Source organism: Magnolia sinica, chromosome 7, assembly GCF_029962835.1.
Source record: "Magnolia sinica isolate HGM2019 chromosome 7, MsV1, whole genome shotgun sequence".
In the NCBI taxonomy this organism is placed as follows: domain Eukaryota; kingdom Viridiplantae; phylum Streptophyta; class Magnoliopsida; order Magnoliales; family Magnoliaceae; genus Magnolia; species Magnolia sinica.
The window spans coordinates 63,880,387-63,893,113 of NC_080579.1; the positions used below are offsets into that span (position 1 = coordinate 63,880,387).

General features: G+C 38.7%; 1 long non-coding RNA gene across 1 annotated transcript; it reads right to left on the bottom strand.

Moving 5' to 3' along the window:
• Positions 1-1,169: 1,169 nt before the first annotated feature.
• On the bottom strand, positions 1,170-11,102 carry LOC131252101 (uncharacterized). Its single transcript, XR_009174181.1, has 4 exons — positions 10,978-11,102; positions 7,756-7,817; positions 1,996-2,067; positions 1,170-1,436 (listed from the first exon to the last, which is right to left on the bottom strand). It is a non-coding gene; the product is annotated as an uncharacterized LOC131252101 (long non-coding RNA).
• Positions 11,103-12,727: the final 1,625 nt, after the last annotated feature.

Sequence of the window (12,727 nt, forward strand, 5' to 3'; positions counted from 1 at the left end):
CTTGTGCATGATTTGTGTGTGCGACTCATGCATTGGCATCGCATTTCATGAGGATACCGCCCTTGCTTCATCAGGGCCTTGCCTTCACAGGGACATTTGTGGATGGCCGCATATGTGGACACCGGAAATATTACTTGAGCATACTGGGTGCGTAGGATGCCCATGGGTGAGATTCCCAAAACTTCCATGGTACCAAGGATCTGCTCCAACGCCGTGACCGGGTGGAATACATGAGCGCACGAGGGCCTTATACCGTTAGGCCGCGACTCCCACTGTCGTGTAGTCGGTTGGATAGGGGTGTGGCCTTACCTGCCTGGTGTGAGGAGGCATTGCTAGGCTGAGTCTGACCAGCTCGTAAATGGGTCCGCTACCTTCAGGCCTTGTTGGTGATTAGTTGTCCACAGGCAGGTAGTGAGGTCTCTTACGCTCGTTTGACTGTGCGGGATCTGCAGAGCGGCAGTCATTCAGCAGTGTAATGGACCCCGGTGATTTTCCTATGATTGAAAATGTACTTGACTTATGGTTATGAGCATTGACATCACTTACATCGCATTAGCATTGGCTGTACAAGCCCCCCTTTCATACATTGCCTTGGTATGACACTCATTACTTATTGCATCGCATTCATGGTAAGCCTTGGTAAGACTAGTGATATGTTCATTGATTATGCTTCTCTCCTTATACCTCCTACTATTCTTTTGTGCACCATTGTCACACACTTACACCACCCTCTAAGCTTCTATAAGCTTATGCACGATTGATACGTGCAGGAGACTCTAGGTAGGCGCCGTAGCAGCAGAGCATGGAGTAGAGTTGAGCAGTGAGGACTCCAGTGTTGCTGATTTCTCTCTCTTTTCCTTTTATTCTCATGTATGTCCTTTTGGACCTTTTGGATGATTGTAAAAGTTTAAATTTTTAGTGGATTTTGTGATGTGTGCCTTTGTTATTCTCAGATGTACTTGCTGTGATCTTGAGTATGCTCGCATTGGAAGTGATTATATTGTTATGAAAATCCTCCTTGTAGGATCCCAGGATCGGAACCTACCTCAGGAGCCGAGAATGGGGTACTACGGAGGCTGTTGCGGCCAGAACCGGCCATCGGGTTCCTTGTGAGTCCGGATACCGAGTCTGGGGCGTGACACGAACGTATGGTGACCACGCTTCTTGGTTATCCTGAAATTCATAAGTACATGCCAGGATATCACTGACCCTCTGAATGTATTGTGGAGGCACCAACAGAAAGTCTGTGTAGGTGATCGGAATGTGTGCATGGGTGAAAACACCAATGCTTGAATTGAATGCGATCTGATTTGCATCCCCTATATTCGGTTGCCCAAATTCATTAATTCCAATGACCCTTTTCACTGAAGTTCTCTCATGTAATTCTGAACCTCGCGTAGGACCTCTCTTCTTAGAAGATGAAGATGACGACCTGCCTGCATAAAAAGAAAAATAGCTACACATGTTTCATCATCGCCAATATAAAAGATATTTTAAATCTAGACAATTAAGGAAAGATATCTTATTACCTCTAGCATCTTCAGGGTCTGCATCTGCAGGGGCTGCATCCCCTAGCGGCTTTGCGCCGAATGACTCTGCCTCTGAGCGAAAGATCATTTTAAAAGAAATGTTAAATCTAAACAGCTAACGAGAGCTATGTTATTACCCCTGGCATAAAAAGAAAAATAGCTACACGTGTTTCATCATCACCAATATAAAAGATATTTTAAATCTAGACAATTAAGGAAAGCTATCTTATTACCTCTAACATCTTCAGGGTCTACATCTGCAGGGGCTGCATCCCCTAGCGGCTCTGCGCCGAATGACTCTGCCTCTGAGTGAAAGATCATTTTAAAAGAAATGTTAAATCTAAACAACTAACGAGAGCTATGTTATTACCCCTAGCATAAAAAGAAAAATAGCTACACATGTTTCATCATCGCCAATATAAAAGATATTTTAAATCTAGACAATTAAGGAAAGCTATCTTATTACCTCTAGCATCTTCAGGGTCTGCATCTGCAGGGGCTGCATCCCCTAGCGGCTCTGCGCCGAATGACTCTGCCTCTAAGTGAAAGATCATTTTAAAAGAATTGTTAAATCTAAACAGCTAACGAGAGCTATGTTATTACCCCTGACATAAAAAAAATAGCTACACACATGTTTCATCATCGCCAATATAGAAGAAATTTTAAATCTAAACAATTATTAAAGGCTATCTTATTACCTCTAGCATCTTCAGGGGCTGCATCCCCTAGCGACTCTGCGCCCAATGACAGTGCCTCTAAGTGAAAGATCATTTTAAAAGAAATGTTAGATCTAAACGAATAACGAGAGCTATGTTATTACCCTTGGCATCTTTATAGGATGCATCCCCGAGCGGCTCTGCCTCTAGATCCATCTTCAAGATCTAATTTGTAACGTAATTACTATAAAATTTTCTATCCAAATAGCAAAGTACCAGGCATAATAAAGAGACGAGTAAATTAATTCATAAATTTTTTCTATCACATTAATATGATAATGGAAAAATCAAAAAGGGCATAAATCAAAATCGTTTCGTTACATGCATAATATAACCAACAAATCAGGATTTTTTCCCTGCTCTCTTTCTTTTCTTTTTCTTTTCAACAACCACACAAATATCTTCAATGTCATTGAATAACAACTCGCCACCCATGTCTACTTCGGTGAGATCAGGTCCTACTTCAGCCTCAATTACAACCCGTGTTTCTGATAAAATGCTTGTCTCATCTTCAACGAAAATCTTTCTTGGAACCTCCTAGACCACATGCCAATTAGGATTTTTTGGATCTCTAGAATAGAAAACTTGCACGGCATGCTCCGCAAGAATAAATGGTTCATCACCCACTTGGTCTAAACTGAGAAGATTAGACAAATTCACCAGTCTCAAATTCCCTACCGCATCGAAAGAAACACCTTGGTGCGTCACCTTCACCCAATCGCACTTTAGTAGAACTGGCTTGTACCCTTCTCGGTACTCTAGTTGGATGATTTTGCGGAGGACTCCGTAATAAGGTACGGATTCATCCACTGGATTCTTATCCTTAACACTAGATCGGAAGGTGGTCATACTCTTTGTGCTAACACCACTATTCTGGTTCATTTTATTCTCTACGTATTCCTTGGTGACGAAGAGGAAACCATTGATACAATACTTATTGTACTGCATCGCAAAAGCCTTTGGTCCCCTAACTATATCTCTGAAGACTTCATTACTTGATTCACTCAGGTCTAGCTGTTTCTTCAACTAAGGTATGAACTCATCATCACTCGCTACCTTAGTCCTAGTCCCAACAACTATATTGCGTTGCTTTAAGAAATTTGCATATCTCCTGTAAGTTAAGAAGGTTGTTACAAAATTGACAATTTTTTTCATAAATGTTGTTACAATGTTGTTGAATCAAATTTGAAATTAAAAAAAAAAGAAAAAAAAAGACATACATACAAGCTAAGTCTAGTTCGTACGCTTGCCATGTCTCACAGTTAGGATGACTCTTCGGTACCCAGGTGCGAGCCTGTTCGTACTCAATACCTTCTAAAACGACACTTTGACCAGGGCCAACTGGGCCAACCACGTCAACATCGAAGTCGTCAACAATATCTTGTAACTTCGGCATGAATGAAATTGATCCGTCTAACCGCTTTTCCAATTTCTCCAAGAGGCTCGTGTTATTTTTCCCTCTATACTGGTTGCAGTATATAAGTGTCTCCTCTTGAATGTATCGTTCTGCTATACAACCTTCAGGTCATGTCATATTGCGGACGTACGCCTTAAACGTCTTCATGAACCTAAAAGAGTTAACAACACATTAGAAAATGTAATTGCAGATGTTGGATCAGTTTATTCATATTAAAATCATATTATACCTTTCGAATGGATACATCCATCGATAGTAGACAGGACCACATACGCGAGCCTCGTAAGCCAAGTGGATAGGCAGATGCATCATCACAACAAAATTTGAAGGAGGACATGTAATCTCGAGCTCACATAAAGTCCTAGCCATGCCCTTCTTGAGAGCCATTAACATTTCAATATCTATGGTTCGCGAGCATAGGGCATTGAAAAATGTACTAAAGCTTCTAATTATAGTGCACATAGGCTTACTATCCTTGAATGCATGTTGGATCAAAATTGGAAGCAGATGTTGCATCAATACGTGGTAATCATAAGACTTCATTCCCTTTAAATCAACACTATCTTCCTTTACGTTGTTCTTCCAATTCCCACTAAAACCAACCGGAACACGAAGCTCACGTAAAGTCTGGATGAAATGTTTTTTTTCTTCTTTTCGAAGGAAGAAAGGACCTCGTTTTTGAATCACTTTGCCATCAGTATTTTCTAACCATAAACGCTTCTTAATTCCTAGCCGCTTCAAGTCTCTGCGTGTATTAGCGTCGTCCTTGGTTTTGCCCATTGTGTTCAACATTAATGCAATAAGGATTTCACATACATTCTTCTCATTGTGCATAACATCAAGGTTATGGCGTATGGGAATATCCTTCCAGTACTCTAGATCGTATAATATGGATCGCTTCAAGAAGCATGTTGATTCTGCATCATCATTTTGTTCCCGTCCTCCTGTAGCACTTTGTTTCCTCTTTCCGATCTTGCCCCACTGCACATTTAGTTTCAAAATGATGCTTTCCACCTCAATCCCAGTCAGACGAATCGGTTGTGGTCGCAACTCCCCCTTCTTATTGAAGGTTCCTGCACTTGTATCTTTTCTGGCCTTATCGTTTAGAGGTAACCACCGTCTGTGACCCATATAAACGTGTTTCTTTCCATGGTGTAATCGTAAGGAATCTGTGTGGAGACCACATGGAGGATAACCATACTTACCCTTAGTCCTACAACTAGAAACATTACCATATGCAGGAAAGTCATGAATTATCCACAGCAAGATGGCACGCATGTTAAACATGTTTCCATGGTATGCGTCAAATGTCGTGATCCCTTTCCGCCACAAGTCTTGTAACTCAGCAATCAATGGCTCCAAATAAACATCGATATCCTTCCCGGGCTGTCGTGGTCCCTCAATGAGCAAAGTGAGCATAGCAAACTGCGGTTTCGTACATAACTTTGGTGGAAGGTTATATGTCACACACATAACAGGCCAGGAACTGTACGACGTGCTGAGAGTGCGAAAGGGGTTAAACCCATCTGTAGCTAGACCCAATCGAATATTACGAGACTCAGCTGAAAAATCCTTATACTTGTTGTCAAGAAACTTCCATGTGCTGGAGTCCACTGGATGCCCCATCTTTCCACTCTTCATTTTTCCGGTTGAGTGCCAGGTCATCTCCTTTGCCACCCATGGCACACTGTACATTCTTTGTAGCCTTGGTGTTAATGGAAAATACCTTAGCACCTTAGCAAGTACTTCAGCTCGTTTCAACTTGGAATTAACATGGGTCTTGTACCTAGAAGTACCACAGTTTGGATAACTAATCTTCGTCTCATGCTCTCTCTAGTATAACATGCAGTCATTTGGACATGCATGAATCTTCTGGTAATCAAGACCCAACTTTGTAATGATCTTCTTCGCTTGGTAGGTATTAGTTGGGGTCTTATTACCGGATGGCAAGACATTCTGGAGTAGTTGAAGAAGAGCTGTAAAGCTTTGTTCACTCCATCCATGGTTCACCTTTAATTTAAAAAGTTGTACAATGAAAGTTAGCACAATGAAATTGTGACAACTAGGATAGAGCTCAGTCATCGCATCTTGTACATTTGCTTCAAACTCATTGGTTAAAGCATCTCCGACAATGTCTTCAGCTTTGAGGGCTACATTGGGTTCATCTTGAATAACTTGGTCAAGGTTATTACAATCGAGGTCTTCAACAACCGCATTGACAATGTTATTTATGTCTGCCACACTATGATACTGGTGAGAAGTGCGTTCGGTACACTTGGGTGATTCAGGCTCACCGTGCATGTTCCACACCCTATATGTTGGATTAAATCCATATTTAATCAAATCTATCACCACATCATCGATTGTGCAGGGTAAACGTAAACATCTGCATCTGGTACATGGACAATGAATTGTTTCTCTACCAGGAAGATGTTCTTTTACGAACTTCACAAAGCTCATCATACCATCTATAAATTGTGGGTCCGGGTAATGTAGAGTAATCCACTCCCTAGAGTCCATTAGATATCACCTGTAGGTAGGCACACATTTATACACCTAATTCATCATCCAATTAACTATTGACAACATTTATAAAAATAAAAGATATTCAACCAACTTTATGTAACAACTTGCAACTTAACCTACTAGGAACCGTCATGCACCGTAATATCTTACGGCAGAGCAGGTTCTGAGGAGTTATAAGTTGAATTAATACAAAAGAATATAAATGAAGAAATATAAATATAAATTAAGCAAGACTGTAGGTAAGCACACATTTATACACCTAATTCATCATCCAACTAACTATTGACAACATTTATAAAAATAAAAGATATCCAACCAACTTTATGTAACAACTTACAACTTAACCTACTGGGAACCGTCATACACTGTAATATCTTACAGCAGAGCGGGTTCTGAGGAGTTACAAGTTGAATTAATACAAATTATACCTAATGAAGCAAGTTCTTATCTGCAGTAAGAGAAGTGAACGTCTAACAAATAAGATTATATTCCTGAAACAAAACAATCACCATCTTTCAATTCAAGCTATATCAAAACATCACAGATATATGGTTGATTTGATTAAAAAGGCATTTAGCATTCTATGGAAGCATTTAATGCACCACAGAATCCATTACGTTGTCAAAATGCATCATTAATATTTGAAATAAGTTGACCACTTCACTAAAAAGAAAAGAATTAGGGATGATTTCTTTTTTTTAAAGAAGTTAGCACCAAGACTCGAACCTTTGACACACAGGTTAGGAATTGGCGAGATCAACCAACCTGGTAAAGAAGAGAAATGGTAGGGATGGTTTCTTTTTGTAGCTAAAGGAAATACAATCATAGAATAAATACTAGTCATAAGGGCATTGAGTAAAAAAATACATATTTCTGTTATCTTCTCAAGTTAGAAAAGAAGTTTGCACTCTCCCTATCTTTTTGTGAATATCAATAAATTGCTTATCATACTCGCTTCTACCTAGACGAGCTAATTGTCTCTATTTATAGGTGCTAATTGTCTCTATCCCATTTGGTAACATACCATGTACTGTCCTCATACAGTTTACATGCGAGTCAAAATTTCGGCAGCACCTCCCCATATTCTCTAGATATATGTAAAATTCAATACTAACTAGTTGCCACCTGTAATCCATTACACATGGATAGAGAAAACTGATTAGTAAAGAACCACATATCCGGAGAAAATATAGGGAGATACTACCAAATTTCCAACTACATGTAAACTGAAAATGATGACAACCTAAGTACAAGGTATGGTACCGAACTGTCCAAAATGGGACAATTTAGGAATCCATAAAAAACAAGCATTTTCAGTCAAATGAATATACTGGTTCAATATAAATTCCTAAACGGGGGGGATACATTGTATACCACTAGGTGGCATAAATACTAATTGTAATTGTATCATGATGGAACATCTAAGAAGAAATGGGTTATAATGAAACACAATCAATTATTTCAACATTATTTGAAGCATAACTATAAATAAGTACAGAAAACATATTTATCTCAAAAACACCATACACAATCTAACATATTTGTACTTCATGTGTAAGAGCTTCACCTAAATGACCCAAGTCGTGCTATTGTGTATGTAGCTTGCCTAAGCAATCCAGCCGACAACCCCTGTAAAAAATAAAAAATAAAAAAGAAAACCACTACATCTTAGACACCTTAAAACAAAAGGCCTCAAACAAAAATAGGATGTAATACTCTTGGAGGAAGGGTTCTCTCCCTTAGCATGAATTTCTTGAATGAACATGTTTTTCAGCAATATAAATGTACATGTCATGATTGAAATAAGATTTGATGCCAAAAAGTCCCTCTATGATTCAAGAACCATGCATTTAAATGAGGTCCATTGATATTTTTCCCTTTTACCATCCTACCCAGTGAGAAAGTTTGTATGAATCCCTCTAGCAAAGCATTTCCCTTTTAATTTCAACCAATGCACATGGACTTTAATGAAGGAAAATGGAAAAGGCACACTAGCCTTTTCTAAGATCACATGTTGTTGGTACAATGATTTGAAAACCTCTACTGTGGAAAAGACCCCAAGGGACCCAAGTCAGCCTTCCAAAAGGAAGTAAAATTTTAAATACCAACTGGGGAAAATTGGTTTATCCAAACCTGTTTAGGTAGAGAGAATTCAAAATATGGTTGTTGAAAACCCCTATGAAATCTTCAAGAAATAGAAAATTGCAAAATCTATCAATAATTTCATTGTTTGGTTGTTTTCTATGAAAGTGTCAAAAGGTCAACTCAAATTATATAACAAGTGAAAATTTACATTTAACAGTTTCCAATACTAATTCCATTGTTTGGTTGTTTTGTATGGAAATGTTAAAAGATCAACTCAAATTGTCCACTTAACAAATCATCCAAGTCTTATTATAGACGAATGTTAAATGGAAATAATCAAATACATGTGTACCATATACCAAAAAAAAGGAGAGCTGTCTGTGTTAACATGTGAACAGATATTAGGAAAACCTTGTTACAATTTCCAAGTATCAAACAAAACCATGATGTCGAAGAATAATTATAACCCCTAAAGGTTTTTGGGTACCATATTTGCATTTTCCTTTCTTGATTTACCTTTTTTCCTTTTTGTAACTCAATATGGGTTCTTATTTGAACCCAAAGAAAAAAAAGCAGCTTGGTCATCCAAGTTGCCCTTTCTTTAACACTGGAAAATTATATTTCTAGAAGTTTTGTTAGCAGAAATTTTTTTTGCCAAGAAAAGAGTCAAACTCTACTAATATGTTGAAGAGAAAGGATAATTCATTAAACACATCAGGAGAATGATTGAGAACCATCAACTGATTGTAGAAGGTGATTCAAGGAGTGCAATTTCCTCAGCATGAAAGAAAAAAGAAGAACAGCCAAAGAAGATTAGAGAATTGATAGCTTAGGTAAGCACCAAATTTAACCTCATTCCCTGGGAGGCTAATGATCAGGCAAATAGGGTAGCAAAATAAGGTGCATCTCAACTATGTTCATCTAGGCATTCTTCTCTATTTACTTGATGGATGTTGTATGATATTTTTCTTCTTTTTCTTTAAATAAAATTCATGCTAACCATAGAAAAGAATGGATCATGCATGTGTATAGATGTGTGTATGTGTGTATGCATGGATGAATGGATTATGCATGTGTATATATATGTATGTGTCATTGTATGTATGCATGCATGGATGAATGATTGTATGGATGGATGGATTAATCATGAATGTGTGTTTGTATCTATGCATGTGCATGCATCGTTGGATGTATGGATGGATCCACCAATTTTCCCATGTTTCCCCAATGTTTCCTCGAATCAAAGACGCATGCTTTTACTCCCCCCATTAAAGGGAAATTTATCATTTGATCCCTAAATATACAAATTTACTTATTTTTTGCTATTATTCAACTCTTAAATATGCAAATGTGTATGTTAGCATCTCCTAAACTATCATTGAAAAATTCCACCATTTTCTCCATGTTTCCTTGATGTTTCTCTAAGTCAATATGACATTTGAAAATCTACATTTAATGGTTTCTTTTTTTCTTTTTTCGCTTGTGTGTGGAAATGATTTTACTCATTTTTTTTAGAAAATCTAGGAAACAAAATTGATTACCCCCTTTTTTTTGGTTTCCCAAACAGGGAAACTGTCATATCAGGGGAAATCATTTTCTTTTCCATGGTTGTCCACCTTCCTACACAAATGCCATGCTCTGGCTAATGGCTATGTTGTTGCCTACTCAAAAAAATAAAAATAAAAATAAATTTACACATATTCTAAAAAAGATGAACAGTCAAGATTCAGAATCTTTTATATGCCTACCATGTGTGTGGTGATTAAAGGTTGAATAACTAATTCCGTATTCGGCGTTTAACATCTAATACATCCTCATACTGTAGCAATCTAATCCCAAAGGAAAAGACACATGGTTGAAACAACATTAAGATTACAACATTTCTGAAGTGGCAGGCCGAGTGTTGCAAAACTGTTTCAAGTTTTCAGATTGTAGGAGTGATAAAATGTGGTCCCTAGTTCATTGATCCCAATAGTCGAAATCAGGGGCTGCACTATGGATGCCCCATTCAGCAAATCTCCCAGATTGGAGAAATCCCAACCCTTGTAGTAGTTGCCAACAAATAGGCAGTCAAGAAAGAATTACTACTATCCTTCACATTCAACCACAAAAAGGGCCAAATAACATAGTTCTGGGATCTCCCAATCTGTACGGATTTTTATCCCATGGGCCATCCATGGTGAGGCCTGCATATTTTCCTCATTCAACAAACCTCACAGCTATATTTAGCTAATGATAGCAAACTTGGCTGCATACTAGTGAATTACAGCATCGGCGCCGGAATCTATTCACAGAATGTAAATATACCAAATACTGGACACAGCAATAAGTGATGACAGAACGTAACCAGCTCAATGAAATGTCACGATCTTAAGCTCCTATGCTTGCTTGCTACTGAATTTATTCTCTGTGCAAATTCTTTGAGGGTTCCAATGCCAACAAAATACTGACTTCACTAGTTGCAACCACATCTATAGAGAGACCCAATTTCCCAAAGATGGAAAAGCCCATGTTCCATCAAATCAAAAGTAAAGTAAACAATGGTGCAAAAAGGTGAGGTCACAGAGTTTTGGTTAATCACATAGAAGCTCTGGCCTCTGCGTAAACAAGTTGAGAGAGATTCTGAAGGTTTTAGCAATTTAAATTGCTTTGTACATGGCACCAAAAGGCTAGCAACACTATCCAGGAGCACAAGTGAAGTCACTCTTTCAGATCCAAATCAAGCAACTCGGCAACTAGTTCTGACCGTGCCACAAGTTCAGGGTTCTCCAGTTTAGCAGAAGGCAAGATTCACCTGCAAACCAAAATAAAATAACACCAACACATCAGTCAGGTTTCTCAAGTCAGGTCGTTGAGGATAAATATTCCTAGCCGCAGATTGGCATATGCACAACTATCCCACCCATGCCTACAACAGCACCTACATGTAGTTCCACGCTATTCATCATGCCGGCCCCATGATGAATGTTTAGTAGCTCATATTTTTGCCTACTGATCATCAAGCAGCATGTGTACAAGACAGTGGACGATTAAAAGGGGCCAACCAACAGCCTGTTTTTGATGTATATGTGCACCACCCAATTTCAAGTCGACCATCAGGTGGATCCCACAAGATATGATGCCCTCACCCAAATTCAAGGCTACTAGATTGATCATGTGGGCTACAGTTTATGAAACAAATGGAAAGTCACGGGGAAAAAAAACTTGGCAAGTTTTTCTACGCTGTCTGCTACTTTCTAACATTCTGGCCCACATGATAGTTTTTTTTTTTTTTGAAAGGTGACGATTTTATTAGACAATAGCCAAAAGGCAACAAAAAACAAAAAACAAAAGCAATTGAAAAGAGAAAAGACTACACTAAGCTAGAAATACAGCCAACAAGCTCAAACACAAGCCCTCCATGTCAGGAAGCCCACTTCCTGATGAAATTAGAAACCTATCAAAGAAGTCCATGGGTGAAAAGCAAAAACTTGCCGGGGAATCGCATCGGTCCGTGAATCTCCCGGCAACTCCCGCACGGATCCCAGTTTAGATCTTCAATCTTTGATCTAACGCTTCCATTGCTGAGATTCAGATCACATTTGGAAGATAGAAACGCAAGCAGCTCTAAGAGGGACCCACTCGATGAAAATGGCAAAAAGAGCAAATGAGCGCTCGATATTTTGGAATTCCTCTTCTAAATCGGATAAACAGTTCAAATTCGATATTCTGTGTGTCTACCATTGTTTATAACAAAACATCTGTTAATAGTCGTACATGCAAGAGGGACCATTTTCTGGATGCCTAAAATTGTATTATATAACAACATTATAAATATTAATCACTTACAACCAAAAGGATTATTTGAATGGTCTGGATAACTCTATATCATTATCATTATTTTTATAAAGGAATCACCACTATTTTAAATTCTGCTTAAAACTCACAGTTTTTACAGAAAGCAAAAAACGGTAAACATACCTTTGGAAAGGGGAGGGATCTATGGGCCCCACCATGATGGATATATTTCATCCACGCCGTCTATACATTTCTCAACATCATTTTGGGATAGATCACCAAAAATGATAATTAAATAAGTCTCGGGGCGACCACAAAATGGGAAAACGGTAGACGGTTGGACGTCCACCATCCAAAACTGAGGTTTCCCTGACGGATTATTAATTTTCTCCGACGGCTAAAAGCCGTCGGTGATACCGACGGATTTTGGCCATATCCAAAACCCCCCAAAGTCCATTGGCTTTGCCCCTTTTTTTGGTAGTGTCAATTGAGCGTAAGTACTTAGGTAATAAATTACTTAGATGATCTATAAGGCCCGTATCCTAGACCGTACCGTTCCATAAGATTCCACAGTCCACCCGGTCGAATTTCGACAACCTGCGACTTGTAATCAAATTTACGAGCAACCTTGAGTCATATCCCATATTCCAGAGTCGGCTCAACCCGAGATTGTATCC